This window comes from Cornus florida, unplaced genomic scaffold, assembly GCF_030987335.1.
Source record: "Cornus florida cultivar Cherokee Brave unplaced genomic scaffold, ASM3098733v1 CherokeeBrave_3.0.0_Hap2_Chr02, whole genome shotgun sequence".
NCBI classification, from domain to species: domain Eukaryota; kingdom Viridiplantae; phylum Streptophyta; class Magnoliopsida; order Cornales; family Cornaceae; genus Cornus; species Cornus florida.
The window spans coordinates 72,390,871-72,412,109 of record NW_026775572.1 but is presented as its reverse complement, the minus strand read 5'-3'; positions in this window follow the sequence as shown (position 1 = coordinate 72,412,109).

Sequence of the window (21,239 nt, the reverse complement as noted above, 5' to 3'; positions counted from 1 at the left end):
CAAACTTTGCAATTTCTAATGCATGGAAAAATTGCCAACTTTCAGAACATCACACAAAGCATGGGTGGATGTAAGAAAATTTTCAAACCTTTGCAACATCACACAATGCATGAATGAAATTTCTGGAGAAAATTTTTAAACTTGCAAATTCATTCCATTCCAATGCATGGGAAATTTTGAAAGTTTTGTTTTGAAACCTTGCAATTTTTCAACTTTTTAAACATCTCAAATGCATGAAGAATTTTGAGAAAATTTTCAAACTTTTTAGTAAAAATGAGAAAATATGCACATGAGTCGCATTTGAAAAATCTAATGAAATTGCTAGAAAGTGATGGAGACTTCCGGGAATGAAAATTAGAGTTGAGAAGGTCTAAGAAAAATCAAATTTTTGGCTTTTCTAAACCGTTTCCCAGAAATTTTTTTTAAGGCACGAGCAATTTCAAAGAGAAGGAAGCTTGGAACATCGAAAGAATTTATTCCCTTGCTTTGCTAAATTTAATGTCGATAGCTAGACCAAGCTAGAGCAGGCACTAATCCTCATAAATTGGATCCGTCAAGAGGACTTCCTCAACTTTTCGGGTTAGAATTGTGCCGTCAACGCAAGGCTTAAGCCTTTGGCCATTTACCTTGAAGAGTGATCCACTTGCAGGATCATGAAGTTCGATTGCTCCATGAGGAAAGACGGTAGTGACAATGTATGGACCATCCCATCTTGACCGGAGTTTACCGGGAAAGAGTTTCAAGCGGGAATTGAAAAGCCAGACCTTTTGTCCCGGGGCAAAAGACTTTTTGACGATATGTTTGTCATGAAAAGCTTTAGTCTTTGCCTTGTAAATTTTTGCGCTTTCATACGCGTCATTACGCAATTCCTTAAGTTCATTTAATTGCAACGCACGATTAGAGCCGGCTTATTTGAGATCAAAATTGAACCTTTTTATGGCCCAATAAGCACGGTGCTCTAATTCTACCGGGAGATGACATGCTTTGCCAAAGACAAGTCGATATGGTGATATGCCAATGGGTGTCTTATAAGCTGTCCGGTAAGCCCAAAGCGCATCGTTTAGCCTTACGGACCAATCTTTGCGGTCCGGTCTAACCGTTTTTTCCAAAATGTGCTTAATCTCCCGGTTAGAAATCTCTACTTGACCACTCGTTTGAGGGTGGTAAGGTGTAGCAACCTTATGAATGACGGAATACCTAGCAAGGACGGATTTTAGATAACGATTTCGGAAATGAGATCCGCCATCACTAATGATTGCTCGGGGCGTACCAAAACGACTAAAGATGTGAGACTGAATGAAATGGATCACAACTTTATGATCATTGGTTTTGGTAGCCTCGGCTTCAACCCATTTAGACACATAATCCACCGCTACAAGGATGTACTCATAGCCATAAGAAGATGGAAATGGTCCCATGAAGTCAATCCCCCACAGATCAAAAATTTCAACAATTAAAATGTTGGTGAGGGGCATCATGTCTCTTCGGGACATGGATCCAAGTTTTTGACATCGTTCACACGATTTGCAAAAATTGTATGCATCCCGGAACAAGGTAGGCCAAAAGAATCCGCTTTGAAGGACTTTGTTAGCGGTCTTTTTGGCACTGAAATGGCCTCCACAAGTAAGAGTATGGCAAAAATTTAAAATGCTTGTGGCCTCGGTTTCAGGAATACATCGCCGGATGATTTGGTCCGGGCAATACTTGAATAGTTCCGGATCTTCCCAAAAGAAATGCTTGACTTGGGAGAAGAACCGGTCCCTCTCTTGTTTGGACCAATGAGTTGGAATTTTGCCAACCGCAAGATAATTGACAATGTCCGCAAACCATGGAAGAGTAGAATGTGAAACTTGAAGAAGTTGCTCATCTGGAAAGGAATCACGGATGGCTGCAAATTCTGAAGATTTCTCAATAAGTAAGCGAGAGAGATGATCGGCGACAACATTGTCGGTCCCTTTTTTGTCCCGGATGTCAATGTCAAACTCTTGAAGTAAGAGGATCCATCGAATTAAGCGGGGTTTTGTCTCTTTTTTCGCTAACAAATGCCTAAGAGCGGCATGATCTGAAAAGACGATGACCTTGGAGCCAAGAAGATAGGAGCGAAATTTATCCAAGGCGTACACCACAGCTAGCAATTCTTTTTCAGTGGTGGTGTAGTTTAATTGGGCATCGCAGAGAGTTTTGCTAGCATAATAAATGACATGCGGAAGTTTATCCACACGTTGGCCCAAAACTGCCCCTAATGCATAGTCGGATGCATCACACATGATCTCAAAGGGAAGAGACCAATTAGGGGGTTTCATGATCGGGGCAGAGGAGAGGAGAATGCGAAGTTTGATGAAAGCTTCCATGCAAGCGTCATCAAAATTGAACGGAACATCCTTGGCTAAGAGATTACACAAGGGCCGTGAGATTTTGCTAAAATCTTTGATGAAGCGACGATAGAATCCGGCATGGCCAAGAAAAGAACGGATTTGACGGACGGAATTCGGAGGAGGAAGATTAGAGATTAACTCAACTTTTGCCTTGTCTACCTTGATTACCCGCTTAGAAATGACATGTCCTAAAACAATGCCTTCTTGGACCATAAAGTGGCTTTTCTCCCAACTTAGAATGAGATTCGTCTCTTTGTATCTTTGGAGCACAAGAGATAAATTTTTGAGACACGAGTCAAAGGAGGAGCCAAATACGGAAAAATCATCCATGAAAACTTCCAAGAACCTTTCAACCATATCGGAGAATATGGACATCATGCACCTTTGGAACGTTGCCGGTGCATTGCATAGACCAAAAGGCATGCGTCGATAGGCAAAAGTACCAAAGGGACATGTGAATGTTGTTTTCTCTTGATCTTGGGGGGCGATGGCCACTTGGTTATAGCCGGAATAACCATCAAGAAAACAATAGAAGCTTTGGCCGGCTAACCTTTCTAGGATTTGATCAATAAATGGGAGTGGGAAATGATCCTTCCTAGTTGATGAGTTGAGTTTACGATAGTCAATGCACACACGCCACCCGGTGGTGGTTCGTTGTGGCACGAGCTCGCCCGCTGAATTTTCAACAACGGTGAGCCCGGATTTCTTGGGGACAACTTGTGTGGGGCTCACCCACTTGCTATCAGAGATAGGATAGATGATTCCCGCATCTAGCAATTTGATCACCTCTTTCATGACCACTTCCTTCATGTTTGGATTTAACCGGCGCTGGACCTCTCTAGTAGGCTTTGCGTCATCCTCCATATGAATGCGGTGCATACAAATGGAGGGGTCAATTCCTTTCAAATCTGCCACTGTCCAACCAATAGCTTCTTTATGCTCTTGGAGCACCACTAAAAGGTTGGTCTCTTGGTCTTTTCGAAGGTCCGAGGCAATAATGACCGGAAGGGTTTGCTAACCAAGGAACACATACTTGAGATGGGCCAGGAGCGGCTTAAGCTCAAGTTGTGGCGGAGATAACAATGATGGGACCGGAGGAGTGGTGGAAAGTTGGGGAAGTGGTTCTTTTGGAATTTTCCAAGGAGGTACATCCATGATAGCATTAATATCAAGCAAGGAATTGACTTCTTGAATGGCTTGATCAACATCAAAGTTTGAGAAGTCAAAATGGGACATGCAAGTTTTAAGGGGATCTTTGCTTAGGATGAAGGGGAGAGATTCTTCGACCACTTCATTGATGACATCCACAAGAAAACAATCATCCTCATTGGAGGGATGTTGAGTTGCATGAAAGATGTGGAGTTTGACTTGCATGTTTCCAAAAGCAATGTCCATCACCCCGGTTCGGCAATTAATTGATGCATTAGCTGTGGCTAAAAATGGCCTACCAAGGATCACGGGAATGTGCTTTTTTGGGTCATGGACCGGTTCCGTATCAAGAACCACAAAATCTACCGGGAAGTAGAATTTGTCCACTTTGATGATAACGTCCTCGAGAATACCTCGTGGATGCTTGACCGATCTATCGGCAAGTTGCAAAACCACGGAAGTCGGCTTAAGATCTCCCAAACCAAGTTATAGGTAGACCGAGTATGGAATTAAATTCACACTAGCTCCTAAGTCAAGGAGGGCCCTCTCGATTTTTCTGTCACCAATGACGCACGAGATTGTGGGGGCACCCGGATCCTTATACTTCGGGGGAGTGCTGTGCTGAATGATAGCACTAACATTTTCAGTCAACCTCACTTTTTTTGGCAAATGATTTCTAGAAGTGCGCTTTTGAGTGCACAAATCTTTGAGAAATTTTGCATAGGGAGGGATTTGCTTGATAGCATCCAAGAGGGGCAAGTTAATCTTCACTTGCTTGAAAACTTCCCACATGTCTTGAATTTTACAATTCTTGTTCCCAAAATGTGTCGACTCTTGAAGACGTTGAGGAAACGGAGCTTTTGGCTCATAAGTAGTTTCCATATTTGGGGAGACATGTGTGGGATTTCCGTGAATGGTATTTGGACAAGAATTTGGATTAGAAGAGCTTGAATTTGGATTTTTCAAAGGAGAAACTTCCTCACTTTTGTCTCCATCGACCTTGTTGTCAACCACTCTACCACTCCGAAGGGTGGTGATAGCTTGAACTTATTCATGAGTCGGCCCACTCGGAGGAGGGGTTTCGTCAATCACATGCATTCCTCTAGGATTTTCAAAAGGTTGAGAGGGAAGCTTGCCCTTGTCCTTTTGAAGCAATTGATTCACCGAGTTAGCTATTTGACCCACTTGATTTTCGAGATTAGCTATGGATTGAGTATGAGAGTGAACCATTTGGAGAGTAGGCTGCAAGGATGTCAAGAGTTGCTTGTTGGCATCCATTATTTGCTTATTTAATGATTCCATCATTTGCTTGTTTGCAGCTACTATCTCGTCAGTTGGGCACACAGGAGGTTGATTGGAGACATTTGGATTGTAAGGAGGACGGTAGCTTGAAGAGGCTTGGAAAGGTCTACCTTGATATTGAGAAGAGGGCTGATTTTGCCGCCCTTGGTTTTAGAATTGGGAATTCTGTGGGGCTTGTTGTCGCCACGAGAAATTCGGATGATCTCGCCAACCCGGATTGTAGGTGTTGGAATATGGATTGTTCCCGGGCTGCGAGAACATGGCATTAGCTTGCTCTTGGTTGGGACTAGGAAATTGCTCCGGTGTGGGGCAATCTTCCGAGAGATGGAATGGACTAGTACATGAAGCACAAACAGAACTTGCCGAATTTTGAGACAATGAAGGAGGAAGATGTGGTGCCATCAATTGGTAGAATTTATGAGCGATGGCATCCACTTGAGATGATTCCTCCCTTATTGACTTTGGTTGACAAGGGTTGGTGTTGTTTGGAGTGGTTGCGGTCGGAGCCCTACGAGAATTGTGTTGAAGTGAATTTTCACTCAAATTCTCGAGTAAGGTCCAAGCCTCATCCGCATTCTTGGACATGAACATCCCACCACAAGAAGAATCAACCATGAATCTATGGGTTTCGGTCAAGCCAGCATAGAAAGCTTGCACTAATTGCCATTTTGGGATTAAATGATGAGGGCATTTTCGAAGAAGATCTTGTAGCCTTTCCCAAGTCTCGTGGAGTTGTTCTCCATCAACTTGAGAAAAACTTAGAATGGAACGCCTCATCTGGTTGGTTTTACTCACCGGATAATACTTCTTAAGAAATTCTTGTTGCAATTGAGCCCAAGAAGTAATAGAGTTGGGAGCGAGGGAGTTCAACCAATATTTTGCCCTATCCTTTAGGGAGAATGGGAAAAGATGGAGATGAAGTGCATTGTCCGGAAAACCTCTCAACCGGATGGTCGAACAGATTTCAAGGAACTCATCAAGATGCTTATATGGATCTTCATTATCAAAGCCATGAAATGATGGAAGCATTTGAATGGTACTAGACTTGATCTCATATTGAGCTGCATCGATGTTTGGCATCACTATACAAGAAGGAGAAGCATAGGTGGTAGGAATGAAATGATCTCTAAGAGTCATTGGTTCTACATTAGGAATTTCAGCCCTTTCATTCCCCGGATTTCCTACGTTATCCCCCATTATATTGAATTCAGTTTCAAGGTCCATTGTAAGAGTGGGTTCCCTAAGGTTCCGTCTAAGAGTTCTTTCAAGTGAATTTATATCAATAGGCGAGTCAAGTGTGGGAAGAGAGAGTGACCTACGGCCAAACATCAACAATTCACAACAACAGCATCACAACAAATCTTTATCATCAACTCCACATACGATGTTCCCTTTCTCCTCAATTATCAAGACAGAAAATAAATGGCCACGACAAGGACCGATGCTTGGAATTGAAAATACACAATTGAAATAGCCTCGACAAGGGCTTGCAATTTATCTACTTCTAAGCTTAACACATGCACGATATTCACAATTCAAAACTAGAAGTCACGAGACTTACCTGGGGTCCTCTAGACTTACAATTTGCTAGCAATCCCACGGCGAGCTTCGAGTCCCTAGAATCTTACAACACAAAGATGATCAAAACACATAAGGAATATTCACAAGACACAATATTCACAATCAAACTAAAATTAACCCTAAACTTTGGTTGCTAAACCGTTTGCAGTCCCCAGCAACGGCGCCAAAAATTGATCGGTTGGTCAATCATACATCAACCTTCGCAATAGCACGAATCATTGTAAAATAGGGCTATTGGTCGGGTAAGTCGAACCACTGGGACTGCGCTAGTCTAAGGCAACCTAAGTGTCTAGAGTCATTCTTAGGATGATGAAGGGGTGTTCATAGAGGTTTAGTTTGTTGTCACTTAAATTAGGAATTCAAAGTGCATAAAACACTAATTTGCAAGGAATTTAGGATGAAAAGATTAAGAAGAGGAGACTAGGAAAGTGAATCCGCCTCCATCCCTATACATATGCTAGATTAGACCTAAATTGGGGGAAAAACAACATATGGTGGTCAAGACTTACATAGCAACACATGGTTGCCATATAAGTAATCAAGAGGTACATTAGGTCTCAAACAAGTATAATCCATCAAAAGATAAACATGCTTAGACTACCTAACTAAGGTGTAGCTTATACACATTTACTTAAATGAGAGACTATCAAGTTCTTGACAAAATGATAAAGCACATGGAGTTAGAGATTAAGCATACACCATCAAAGGATTTCCTAAGCAATGGTCTATCAAAGTCACCTATCAACATGCCATGAAACCATTTCATAACCTTGCTTCCACTCTCACCATGAAAAACTCAAGCAATATGATTACTCTAAGACATCATCTAAAGCAAGATAATCAACTTAAAGAAATCATCCATACATGTATCAACATTCATTACAACAAATGAGGTGCTCTTGGTTATGAAAAGACCATAAAATATACATGGCAAATCCCCAAAATAGACTATCCTAGGACATGCTTACAAGGGAGGGACTTCATCACCTCCCTAGAGAAAGAGTTAGTTACCCATTGCTAAGCTAGAAGAAGGAAGAAGAAGCTTGAAGACCTCCTCCATTTTCGTGCTCCCTTCTTCAAGCTTGGAGAACTCTCTTTCTTTTGCTCTCTTCTCTCTCCTCTATCTTGCTAAAAAATCAAAGATAGCAAATGTGTGGCCTTTTCAAGCTTTTTATTCTCCAACACACCCTCTCTCTCCTCCAAGGAACACCTCCAACCACTTCATAAAGAAGGAAGATGGCATTGAGGAAACCAATGTGCAAGTGGCTGAAATTGAGCCATTTCCGAGTGCAATCTGCCTGATTTTCGAGCACTCGAAAAGTGATCTCGAGCACTCTAACTTAGTGCAATGTGCAACATGTTCCTCTTGCTCAGCGCTGACCTATTTTGGGAAAACTGCTATCACTTTGTGCCCTGAACTCAGAATGATGATCTGTTTGAAGATTTGGAGAGCTGATTCAGTGCTTTAAAAACTTCATTTTTTGATGAAGACCCAATTCTCAAGTCTGGTTGGTCGAAAATGGGGAGAAAGGCAGTACTTTAGTGCTGCCAGGCAGTTCTGCACACCTCTGTTATGAAGATCATAACTCTCTGCTCCGAACTCCGAATGATGAACCACTTGAAGATTTGGAAAGCTGATTCAGAGATCTAAATCTTTCATGTTATGATGGAAGTCTAGTTCTTGAGTTTGCTAGGTCGAAAATGGCGACAAAAGTCAGGATCACTGCTGCCAGAAATTCAGAAATGGCATTCTTTTTGTTCAAAATTCCACAAGGCATCATTTTTGCTTCCTTTTTGCACTTTAACCTGAAAATGCATAAAAACATGCAAATGGAGTTAATCTACATAAAATAATTAATAACTGGACTTTGTTAATGTAATTTAGGGCGCTTGAATATACAATATTCGGCGCTTATCACAAGCCCTAAGTGGAGATCTAGCCCATTATGGTTGTGGTGGTCAAGGTGTCAACAAGATCCTCCTCCATGCTTTTCTCCTTCTTCTTCTTCCTTGAAACTCTAGAGAGATGAGTGTGTAGATGTTCTTCCCAAGCCTTGTGCCTCCACTCTCCCCTCTCTTCTAACCCTCGCCTCGTTCTCCAGAGAGAACGTCATATTTTTTCCGTAAAATCCAACTTATCATTATAAAATAAAACTCTCTTAATTAAAATAATAACTAATCATAAACTAATGGTTCACTGGCCTTAAGTAACAAACCCTATTAAAACTGATAAGTTACAAAAATAAGCCCAAAAGACAAAATTCCGTAGCCAAGTAAACATCAATCCCGTAATGCTGCCACGTGCTGGGGGATCGATCCCCCAGCCTTGGGGATCGATCCCCCAAGGGCATTTTTAGTTTTATGAATAGTGGGGGATCGATCCCCCAGAGTTGAAAATTTCCTGTAAGCTTTATTTAGCTCCATTTTGGCCCCAGGCTAATTGATTTGCTTCTTCATCTTTGGAAACATCATCAAAGGCCCGAGATTGATCGTTTTTGAAGAATAAACACACTATACGAGCAATAGGCTGCGACCTCTTTTTGCCATTTTCTGAACTTTTTCTTAATGTCTTTGCTTGACTCCAAAAAGACTTTAGTGAACCAAAATTAGTCCGTTTGAACCTTATTGACCTGAAATTGACAAAAATATAAATTAGAGCTTAAACATAAAAATAAGATAGATGCAAGGACTAAAATACCCTAGTTTAGGTGCTGAAATGTGCAACATTTAAGCACTTATCACCTATTATCAACTTGCCTACCACTTCTCAAAGTGGTAATTGCTTGCACTTGCTCTTGGGAAGAACACCCCGATGTAGAGTTTGCTTCCACAAAACGTTGGGCTTTTGGGTTCTTTTCAGGTTGGCTAGGCAATTTACCCATTTATCTCGTATTCAATGCATTAGCCATCATCCCTATTTGGGATTTAAGCTTTGATATCGATTGAGAATGAAAATGCAACAAATTTGTGTTCACTTCCAAACTACCCAAAGCCACTAAAACCTTATCTTCAAATGTGGAGTTGCTAGAAAGTTCAGAAGGATGATTAAAGCTACTTTGAGAATAATAAGCTTGAGGATGAGATATATGATTCATTCTTTGATGATATGAAGAAGAAGATGAAACCAACCCTTTTGAACCTCTATTTCTTTGATGAGGAGGAATATATCGGTTTTGAAAATTTTTAGCTTAAAAAGGATTTGAATGTTCATTCCACATCGGTACATAAACATTTTGAAGAGGATGAGCAAATACGGCATTGACTTGTTCATAGTGCTCATCAAGCACATGTCCATGGGGACAATTGGAAGTAGTATGCAATACACTTGAATAAGTCATGTTTGGCTCATAAGAATGATGAATATGATGATTAAGAAGAAGAGATTATTAATTTACCGGTTTTTGACTCAATAAAAATTGATCAAGTTTTTGAGTGAGAGTTTTGACCTTGGCAACAATCTCCATTGGACTCTCAATTTGACACACTTTCACATTTCTCTTTTTGTTATTAGAATCATGAATCAACCGAGAAGTGTGAGACTTATGCAATGAATTTTCACTCATTTTCTCAAAAAGGTGCCAAACATCATCTTTATGTTTTCCGAAATATGAACCTCCACATGATGTATCAACAATGTCCTTATGAATGTCGGATAGACTTTCATAGAAATATTGAACAACTTACTATTTAAGAATGCCATGATGTGGACATTTCCTTAGCAAGTCATTCAATCTATCCCAAGCCTCATATAAAAGTTCTCCTTCCCCTTGAGAAAATTCATGAATAGAAGTTCGCATAACATTGGTCAAACTCACGGGGTAAAATTTCTTTAAAAATTCATTTTGCATTTGTACCCAAGTTGAACCAATGTTTAGCCTTATTTTTAAAAGTAAATGGGAAGAGAATTAATCTAAGAACTTCCTCTGGGACATTCATGTATTTCACGATGGAACATATCTCAAGAAAATCATCAAGATGTTTGTAGGGTTCCTCATCATTTAAGCCATAGAAAAGTGGACACATTTGAATCGTCTCGGGCTTAATTTCATAATGATTTGCCCCAAAATTAGGAAACAAAATGCAAGTTGGTGAATCATATTCATGAAGGTTGTAATGATCGCGAAGGATCATTGGAGGAATTGGAGCTTGAATTCCACGAGGAAATTGATTGAAAGGCGGATGTTCCATAAAATTCGGATCTAAATGACCAAGATGACCCTCTAGATTTTCCATTAGAATGATGAATGTTTGATTATGACCACACAAAAATAAAGTAACACATCAATAAAATCAACAAAACAATCACTTTGCCCCCGCAACAAATCAATCAACCAATCTCCACATGCAATGATCCCATACTCCCATGCTTAAACAAGATGCAAAGAAAAGTAAATTGCTTCCACGCGGGCTCACAATTTATCTAAGAATTTAAACACTTGCCACCACGCAGGCCGATGATTTAACTAGATATTGAGCTAGAAAGATCTCACAAAGGGTCCTGAAGCAACTTCAATTTAACTTTGGATTTCCAAGCCTTGCTATGCTTTGCAAATTTTAGATTTTAGCCCCTTTTTGTGCTTAGCTTAGCTCTTTACTTTCAATTCTCCTTTGCTCAACTTCCTTGCTCAATTCACCTAGCCAAATAATAACAAGCACAATAAATAACAAAAATAAAGTAAAGCAAAGTAAAAACACGATCAAAAGAGTACTAATTCCTATTTGTTTCCAAAGAAATACGGCGTTACCAATTCGATCCCCGGCAACGGCGCCAAAAACATGGTGCGTCGTCGAACAAAAGCCTAAAAATGTACTAAGAATGTGAATGTGCAATGTGGCCAAGTTTTAAATTTATAAATGCCACTACTACCTCTAACTAAACATATAGCTAGGGTGAGTAGGGATCGTCCTAAGGGATTGTGGGCGTGTTTGTAATGGAAACAATATATAGGGTTAGTAGGTCGAGTGATCAAAAGATGGTTTGTTTGGTTGATTTAACTATAATGCAATTGAAATTAAAGCAAGTAAAAGGTAACAATTTAGAAAGTAGGGAAAAAGATATAACGGAGAGGACTTGGGGTACTAGAGTTCACCACTAAGCTTGACTTTACTATACACTAACAATTGTATATTAATGGGAAAATTGAATTGTAACTTTTATGTGTGTGTGACATTAGTTGAAACTGGGCATGGATGAAAAATAAGTATAGATTGTCTAGCCAATTCAAATGGAAAGCGCAACCTATCAAATGAGACTAAAATTTATTCAATGAAACCACAATTTATGAACACATAACTATCTAGAAACATATACCTTTTGCATTCATAAGTATGGAACACCAAGGAACAAGAATATATTGTTCACCTATCTATTAATCTAAAGCAACTACACTACATCTACACTAAAGACATGGAAATTAAACTAAGTAAGCTAAAGGTGTGGCACAATCCATCAAAAAACAAGTGTGAACCATCAAATAAATTACAAGAGTGTTAAATTAAGCACTATGTTTTGATTATCACTAGATTAACTTCATCCATACACATAGACATGCATAAATTCCATTAAATCTAGAGAAAAGCACATGAATCATTCATTCTAACATACATAGACATATGATTAGAAATAGATAATCAATTGAAAGCATTAATCCATACACATCAAGTAGAAACCACAAGATATATATATAAATTCAAGATCAAAACATTTATTACAAGTATATCCCCAAAAATATACAAAGCACTAGGTTTAGGAAGCAAACTTAGGGGCTACCCTAGCCCCAAGTAGATGTTTAGCCACTCATTGAAGTAGTTATCCAACCCTCAAGGGCTATCTCCATGGTAGGAATGACCTCCTTCTTGATGGAAACCCAGAAGAATGGAAGAACTCCTAAAATGTGTAATGCTCTCTCTAGTCTCTAACCTCCTCTCTAAGATATGTGATATTAGATGTGTAAGTATGATGAATGTTGTTCTTAAAATGGTTCTAAATCCTTATATAGGAGGCTTAAGTGTCATACCCAATGGTCTGGACTCATGCACTAGCGCATTTGCAATGATTGCACTGTGAGCCAACTTTTAACGAGCTGGAATTTGTTTTATTTCGGACTTGAGGAGGTTCGATCGATCGAACGAACTTAGGTGAGATCCATCGAATGATGTAGAGATCGATCATCATTGGTGGCACCGTTTTGAATAAAGACAAATCTCTGAGATATTTTAGGAAAGAGACAAAAGTGATAGGTAGGGTGGTAGGTGAGGATAAGATCAAACAATTTCGATTGATCTGAAAAAAGTTGGATCAATCGAAGATGGTGGAATCTTTTGGATAAGGACAAAGGCTTGGATCCATCTTGAAATGTCTAGATCGATCACCTCCAGATCGATCGAAGAATTGTTGAGATCGATCGAACTTGCTGCTTTTCCACCACGTTACTTCCACTTTGCTCCTTTCTTCCATTCAGCTTGAGATAGCTTCTTTAATGCTCTTATTTGGCTGAATTAGCTTATTTTTGGTATAAGCACCTGAAAAGGGCAATAACATGAAATTAGTCTAAGACAGGAAAATAAGATAGATAAAGGTCCTAGAATACCTAAGCTTAAGGGGTTTAAATACGCACTTTTCAGCGCTCATCAATCCACTAATCCTAAATGATAAATTATAAAATCCTTAAAGAATTAATTCTCCAAAAGAATACAACTCAGGAATTCTCAAACATGTACCCCTAATAAAATTTCATAACTGAAAATAACTAATTCGAAGGTAGAATCCTACGTCGATGACAACAGAAGAGTGATGATTCCAAGTCTTTGATCTGCACAAACAACTACTAATCCTGTTACTAACGAGGACCTAAAAAAATATAACAATGGTGGGTCAAAACCCACAATAAGTTATTTCTATGATAACCCAAACAGAGACCTGAAGAAACTACAAATCTATAGCTAACTCATGCAATAATTACATAGCGATAAGTATATAAATATACACACTAAAGACTTTCACTGGACTAAAGTAAACTCAACTGTATAGTAAGTATCTCATGTAAAATGAACACAAAGGTGGTCACGAGTCGTCCTTCTACCAGGGCACACATCTCTAAATCCACCTACCCATCTTAACTATCAATATACGTCTCCGTCCTAACCATTGATCACAAACTTCAAGCTTGTATCATGGTATACATAATATATATCATTATAGATATAACTAACCATATCATGACAATGGTAAACAATAATAAACATACCTATATCCTAACAATGGATAGAAAAATAAATATATAATATAACTTAGCCATATCCTGACAATGGCATGACACAGAACCACATCCTGACAATGGCATGACACAGAATAACATCCTGACAATGGTCCTCAAATAATCCAAACATATTTATATCATGTCCAAGATCATAAAATATAGATATACAGTTGATTAAAATCATATCATATTATAAAAGCAAATAACATATAATATCATGTTATTAAGTCACAGAAACAACTTGTAATTTATTTAAAGCTTTTTGCAACATTTATCACATAAACTGCAATTTCCTAGATTTCTCTAGTTTTTTTTTTTTTTTTTTCAAATTTTTATTTATTTATTTTTTACGACTCATTTTGCATGCCACACAGGTTCCGAGGGCCTTTTTAATAATTTTCTTGAGCCAAGGATTTTAGAAGTTTATTTTAATTATTTTAAGTCAAATAGAGGCGACATAATCATTTTTAGAATTTTTCAGAAGTCGGGATGATTTCTGGGCTTGGGAACTTCTCCCAGTTTTGCCAATTTAAGTGAGGGGCATTGTGGTTTTTTTTGTATATATATATATACACACACCTATATCTATATATTGGAGGAGATATTTTGTGGGACGAGATTGGCATTTCAAGGGATCAGTAAGGGCACTAGAGTAACTTTACAAAAGTTAATGTGTCTAGGATGTTGACACTTGGCACAATAATGGCCTTGGACACATTTGGAAGACTAACTCATCTTCATTCCTTTCCCATTTTTGGCCAAGTCTCATTTCCTCTCTATCTTTCTTCTTTCTCTCTCTACATTTATACACATACATATCTCCATAAATTAAAGCTTGGTTTTGATGGCCTTAAGGTGAGTTTTGAGAAGAGAGCAAAGAAAGAAAGTTGGAGTATCTGAAGAGAACTTTCATCTGAGACCATGGTTGCACACTCTTGGAGGATTTTGAAATTTAGGAGACTTAAGGACATGTTTGGCTAGCACACATGAGGTAAGGATGTCTAATGCATTGCACTTTGCCTTGTTGAGTTATTACTCGTAATTTCTATACCAAGCATACTTATATATGAAGAAGAAATGTTAGTTATGAATGTAAATGAGAAATTTTTACTCTATAAAGATTGCTATGTGACTAGGTGCTAAGTGTAAAGCATGATGTTTCTAATATGCTTTATGTGCTAAGTGTGGAAGCATGCAAGTATGTGTATTATATGATTTTGGTGTAAAGTTGCCCAATGTATAAGTTTTAGCATGGTTTGGGATGAACATGAAATTTTATAATGAGCATGCTTGTATGTGGTTATAATAAAATGTCATGTTATGCTTGAGTTAAATGAAAATGTTATGCTTATGATCATATTGATGGGAATGCCATGAATGGGTTGAATTCTAGAAAATATTACATTCATGACATAATTGCATGCATAGCATGGTTTAGGACATTTGATTAAGAAAAAGGGTTTTGGAAAGGTTTTATAAAAAGGAATCGAATTTCACGAGTCTGGTGCTAACTTAACCTAGAGGGAGCGCGGTCCGGTGTAGGACGTGAAAAAGTTGATACTAGGCCCCAAATAGTTGCCGGATTTGTAACCAATGATAGTTATCAATCTCGTCTCAGTAAAGTCGGTTAGCGGTTTTTCAAATGTGGGTTTAAGGTTGGTAGAGACCAAGTTCAGAGCCAATAGAGGAAAAGTGAGGGTCGATTGAGACCAAGGATGGGAAAATGTCGGGCATTGCATTGCAATTATGCATACTTATATTGAAATGCCTAAATGTTGTTGCTAATATTGATTGTGAACAAAATGTTATGAAATCCCTAAGTATGATCTCAGTTCCTTTTATCCCGTATGTGTGATATGTGGCTCAAAGGAGTCCAATTTTGGTGCCTTAGGCATTTCCTACTAAGCCTTTATGCTCACCCCTTCCTTTAACATTTTTCAGGTCATGACGGCGACACGATTTATGACAAGCCCTCATTTTCTGAAGCGTGTACATATTACACGAGAAAATTATTGCCAATTCAAAATACCAATGGATTGTTTAATCCAACAAGACCAACAAATATCATTTCTTTAAAGATGTACTACAGCCAATTGAACCATCTGGTAATCTAAAATACCATTGAGTTGCTGATATTGTTTAGTTTGAAACAACCACCTTTCAGGATCAACACCGTCAAATTTTGGAAAATTGATTCGGAGAGTCCGACCTTGAATAATTGGACCAGCCTACTGATCAACATCGTCGCCGCGTTGTATAGGTGGATTAAGGTTAACATTGTTTTGGAGAAAACGATCGTCATGTTGAGGATGATCAAGAATAAGTTGAGGCTTTTGCCTATTCTGCAACATTTCTTGGATTTGTTGGCATTGGTGGTTTGTCTATCATGCATGAACTATTCAAAATTGGTAGACAACACATCCACTCTAGTAGTAAGAGCGTCCACCCTAGTAGCAAGAGTGTCAACCCTAGTGTAAGAACGACAAATTTTTCTCCGAGTTCCTTGACAGTCATATTGAAAACACTAATAGAAGAAAAGATTGTAGAGAATAAAAAAGAAATTTTTTTTTGAGGGAGTCTCAGATCAAATGCTCTAATACCGGATGTTAGGGTTCTAGACCCTTAAGTGATCCGATGATTAGAGATCAGCCACCAATAATCCTTTGAATTGGGGATTAGCCACTAAAGTTCTTAATTTTTATTCAAATCAATACCCTAATTCTATTACAATAGCATTCTTATATAGATGAATTAAGAAAATAACATAGTACCTAAAATAATTAAATACTAATTAGAAAAGAAGACTGCCTAATTGGTATTAGTTTCCTAACAGAGATGCGTATTAGTAGTCGTGGAACCCAGATTAGGCAATAATGTAGAGACATTAAGAGAGTACTACAAAGCGATTCCAGTGAAATGAATTTAAAATTATATAGAGTGAAATTGCAAAACTATGCTTGAATTGGTTAGAGAAAATAGGGTTTAGGTTAGAGTTAGGGTTTTGAGGTGAGAGATTGCAATGAATAGAAATCACAAGAGGAAAGTAGTGTGGGGAGCCAAATAAACTGACACCGGACTTAAGGACAGGGGTGGATGGTGGCGACGAGCAAGGTGGTTCTGGTTTGGAGGTCGGGGTGTAGGAGAGTTTGACGAAGGGGCTAGCGGGAAATTGGTGAAGAGAGAAAGAAACATCAGAGGGAGTAAGAGTGGTAGGCGGCGGTGGCGGTGACGACGACGACAAAGAGGAAGGGGAAACCGAAGACTGATGTGTATGTGTATTTGTTTGAGAGGAATTTCTTCTTTATCTATGTATAATCATGTTAGACATGCCATGGGCATTTCGGTCCATATCTTAGTTGTTTTTGTTTTTTGTTTTTTTTTTTTTTTATGTTATTATTGTCCATTCATATCAGAGAAGGGCATTTTTGCCATTTTTAAAGTTTTTGTTGACCGTTTTGATGGACAGATCACATCGAGGGGGTTATTGAGCATAACAATAAAACTTTAGGGGAGGTCATTGTAATAAATCTTAAACATTTCACCTGTACGAGATTTGCCCAAATTTTAGGGAAGGTCAGTATAATTTATCCTAATAAAATTATTGTATCGATTGAGAAAGGCTACAAACGGAAGCAACTAAAGAACAAGACCAATCCCAAGAGATAAAGGGGCCAAACACAAAAACAATACAAGAAAGTTTGCATTTTACTTAGGGTCCATTTGGTTAGCAAGAACTTGATGATGAAAAGTGAAGTGAAAGAAAAGAAAATTAGTTTTCTATTATGCATTTGGTTAGCAAGAATTTTTTTGAAAAAACTTGTGAGAAAATATTGTTTAATTAGTTTGAATAGCAAGAAAGTGAAAGGAAAATGATTTTACATGTCAAAATTACCCTTATGAATTTAATAGTAACATAATAATAATAATAATAATAATATACAATTAAATAATAATAATAGTAGTAAAATAATATATACAATTAAATTACCCTTATGAATTTTATAATAAAATAATAATAATAGTAATAAAATAATATATACAATTGAATTTATGAATAAATATATATGTCCAGATTGATACATATTTGGTATTTGTCTCTTTATATATTTTTTATTTTATTTTATTGTTTTGGGAAGTTTGAATTATATATTAGGACTATGTTATTAGATTAGTTTACTTTGCAAAATTTTTTTAATTTGAAGAGTAAGAGAGTTGTAACCAAATTAGGAGTATTAATTTGTATAAGAAAACTCTCCTTTGTTTTTTAATTTGAAGAGTAAGAGAGTTGTAACCAAATTAGGAGTATTAATTTGTGTAAGAAAACTCTCCTTTTGTGAGTCTTAAGAAGAACAAAGAGAAACAATTTACAAGGGTATAAGAGAAAACTAATATATAAAAATACAACTTTCATGCGAAACTAAAAGTTTCTGCGTACTTTAAGGAGGAAACATTTTGAGAAAAATCAAACTTGCCAGAATATTCCTTTCTTGAAAACTTAAAAATATTTTTTAGTGTTTGAATAGATAGAAAAATATTAAGGATGCCATTTGCTAAACGATGTCCCTGTCAAACAAAGTTGGTTGCATATCACTATCACGACTCATGTGCCAAATGATAGTCAAGAAAGTAAAAAATGATGTGAAAATTAAGGGTTAGATTGCATATCACTGTCACTGTGTGAAAATCAAATCTTAAAGAAGGTCATATTTTTTTTTTTTTGTTCATAATCTTAAAGAAGGTCAGTGTTAATTTATCCTTATAAAAATATTGTATTGATTGAGAAAGGCCAGAAAAGGAAGCAACTAAAGAACAAGACCAAGTCCAAGAGATAAGGGCCAGACACAAAAACAATACAAGAAAGTTTGCATTTTACTTAAGGATGCCGTTTGCTAAACGATGTATCGGTCAAAAAAAAAAAAATTGGTTCCCTATCACTATCATGAATCATGTGCCGAATGATCGACAAGAAAGTCAAAAACGATGTGAAAATTAAGGGTTAGGTTGCATATCACTGTCACTATGTGAAAATTAAATAAAAAATGAAGTGAAAAAAAAGTTAGGTTCCCATCATTTTGCATTTCTAGCCACTGAAACTTAAAAGGAACTTATTTACCGAAAAAAAAAAATTAACAGGAACTCATCAGTAACGAGACTCTCCCCTCGCACATTTGAAAATGGATTCAACGATCTGTTTATGGCTATCTTGTCTCATCACACTTCCTGCAATTCTCCTCACCTTTCTTGTGTTCATTTTGAAGAAAATCATCAACACTTCATCAGCACCAACAGTACCACCTCTGAACACTTCTTCATTGTGTTCATTTTTTATTTTACGACAATGATGATGAATGAAAAACAATACAAGAACATTTTAACATAAGTATGTGTTTTCTTTGCTGACTATGACACCTTCGTATAAATTGAAAATTTTGTATAATGAAGTTGATTTTTTAGATAAAAAGTAATATTGATATGTAACCTCTTCCACCTACCCAAAAACAAATTATTATTTCTTCAAATTTTCAACATAAGCATGCGTTTGCTTGCTGACTATGACACCTTCATGATGGTAATTTTTTTAATATATTTATATAAATACTAATATTGATATGTAACAACCTATCCCATATATACCTACCCGAATACAAATTATTATTTTTTCAAATTTTCAACACAAGCATGCCTTTGCTTGCTGACTATGACACCTTCATGATGGTAATTTTTTTAATATATTTATATAAATAGTAATATTGATATGTAACAACCTGTCCATACATACCCGAATACAAATTTATTATTTCTTCAAATTTTCAACATTACCATGCTTTTGCTGACTATGACACCTTCACATAAGCTGGAAAATTTCAACTATGGTGATCTTAATATGTTCTTTCCTCCATTTGGTTCAACAATAAAGCTGTTATTTCTCAAACTTTTGACACGAACATGGTGATCTTAACTTTTGACACAAACAGATTTTAGTATTTTTTTTATTTGGTTTATTTATTTATTTATATTTTATATTTTTTAAAGAGTTTTTAATTTTAGGTAATTTTCTTTATATTTTTAGTTTACTTACGTATTTGGTTCCCTTTTGTTATTAGTTTTCTTTATAGTTTTAGGGTTTACTCGGTTGAAGAGCTGTTTATACATTTGGTAATATTGTAGATTGCTGTATCTAGCAAGATATGGTTGTCAAAAGGGCAATATAGAACGTAGATTATAACAAGACATTAGTGCTAGTTGCAAGGTTTTCAACTTTTCATCAGTCCATCTTATGTTATCATTGGTTGTTTATGTGCACATAGAGTTGCTCCTAATGGATGTAACTGTTTGATAGATGTACTTGAAATGAATGTACATAGTTAGCGGCTTTGCAGTCAAAAGGCTAGCCATATGTTTTTGAAATAGCCAATTCTCTAAATCATTATATATTCCACTCTTGATTTGGAAAAATGGAAAATGCATGTAGAGGTTCCATTGGTTAGTTATAAGTGACGTCACAATAATTTTTGTTTGCAAGAGACAATACTCTCATATTGTTTATTCAAAATCTTTATCCCAACCGGAAAATTCCTTAGGGCAACATTTTATCTGTGTAATTTAGTTTGCTGAAACTTACAATGGGTGAAAAGAGATTGAAATAAGAATGCCAATGTAAATGAAATTAATAAATAATAATAACTCTTGAAAAGGAGATATTTGTCTAAAAAAATGTCTTAAATGAGAGTTTTAAGTAAGGATGGCAATTTATGTTCACATATCATAATCGTATTAATATAAGGGTATTATACTGAAGAGGTCAACACTAACCCGACCTATTTATAATCGTGTCAGGGACTCTCAATACTAAACCGGTCTGTTTATTAAACGGGTTAAACGTATTAACCTGTTTAATGACCTATTGATCAAAACCTAACATTATATTATTTAAATTATTTATAATACTCAATCAAATAATAAATACTATAAAAAATATACATTATCTAAAGAGCTAATGTATATTTTTGTTAAGGCTTATGTTGAAATGACCTACTCATCTATAGTGATTGGATCTAAACAAGTAATGAGATACAATAGTGATATTAATACAATTATAAAACTCTTAGTTAAACGGGTCTAAATAGATTACATGTGTTGAACCTCTCAACTTTATCACGACACTATTAATTAAACGAGTTAATCATGTTGACCCGTTTATGACCCAAACCCATTTAAGGTAAATTCAAATCCGTTTATCTTGTGCCATGTTCGAGTCGTTGACGAGTTGTGTAAAATCATGCCACCCCTAGTTTTAAGCCATCTATCTGCCCATTTGGTTAGCATGTTTCAATTTGGTTGGTGATTTCTCACTAATTCAAGACCAAAGCAACTGGTAAATTCTTCCTAAATTTTACTCCCATCTCTCTCTCTCTCTCTCTCTCTCTCTCTCTCTCTCTCTGTATACACATATAGTCACAAGTATATATTTTGTATTTGTGTATGTTGGGATTGAGGTTTGAGGTCTGATTGCGAGGAAGCTTACTTCAGAGTTCAGACGAAGGAAGTCACAGGGAACAAACTTTTTCCCTTC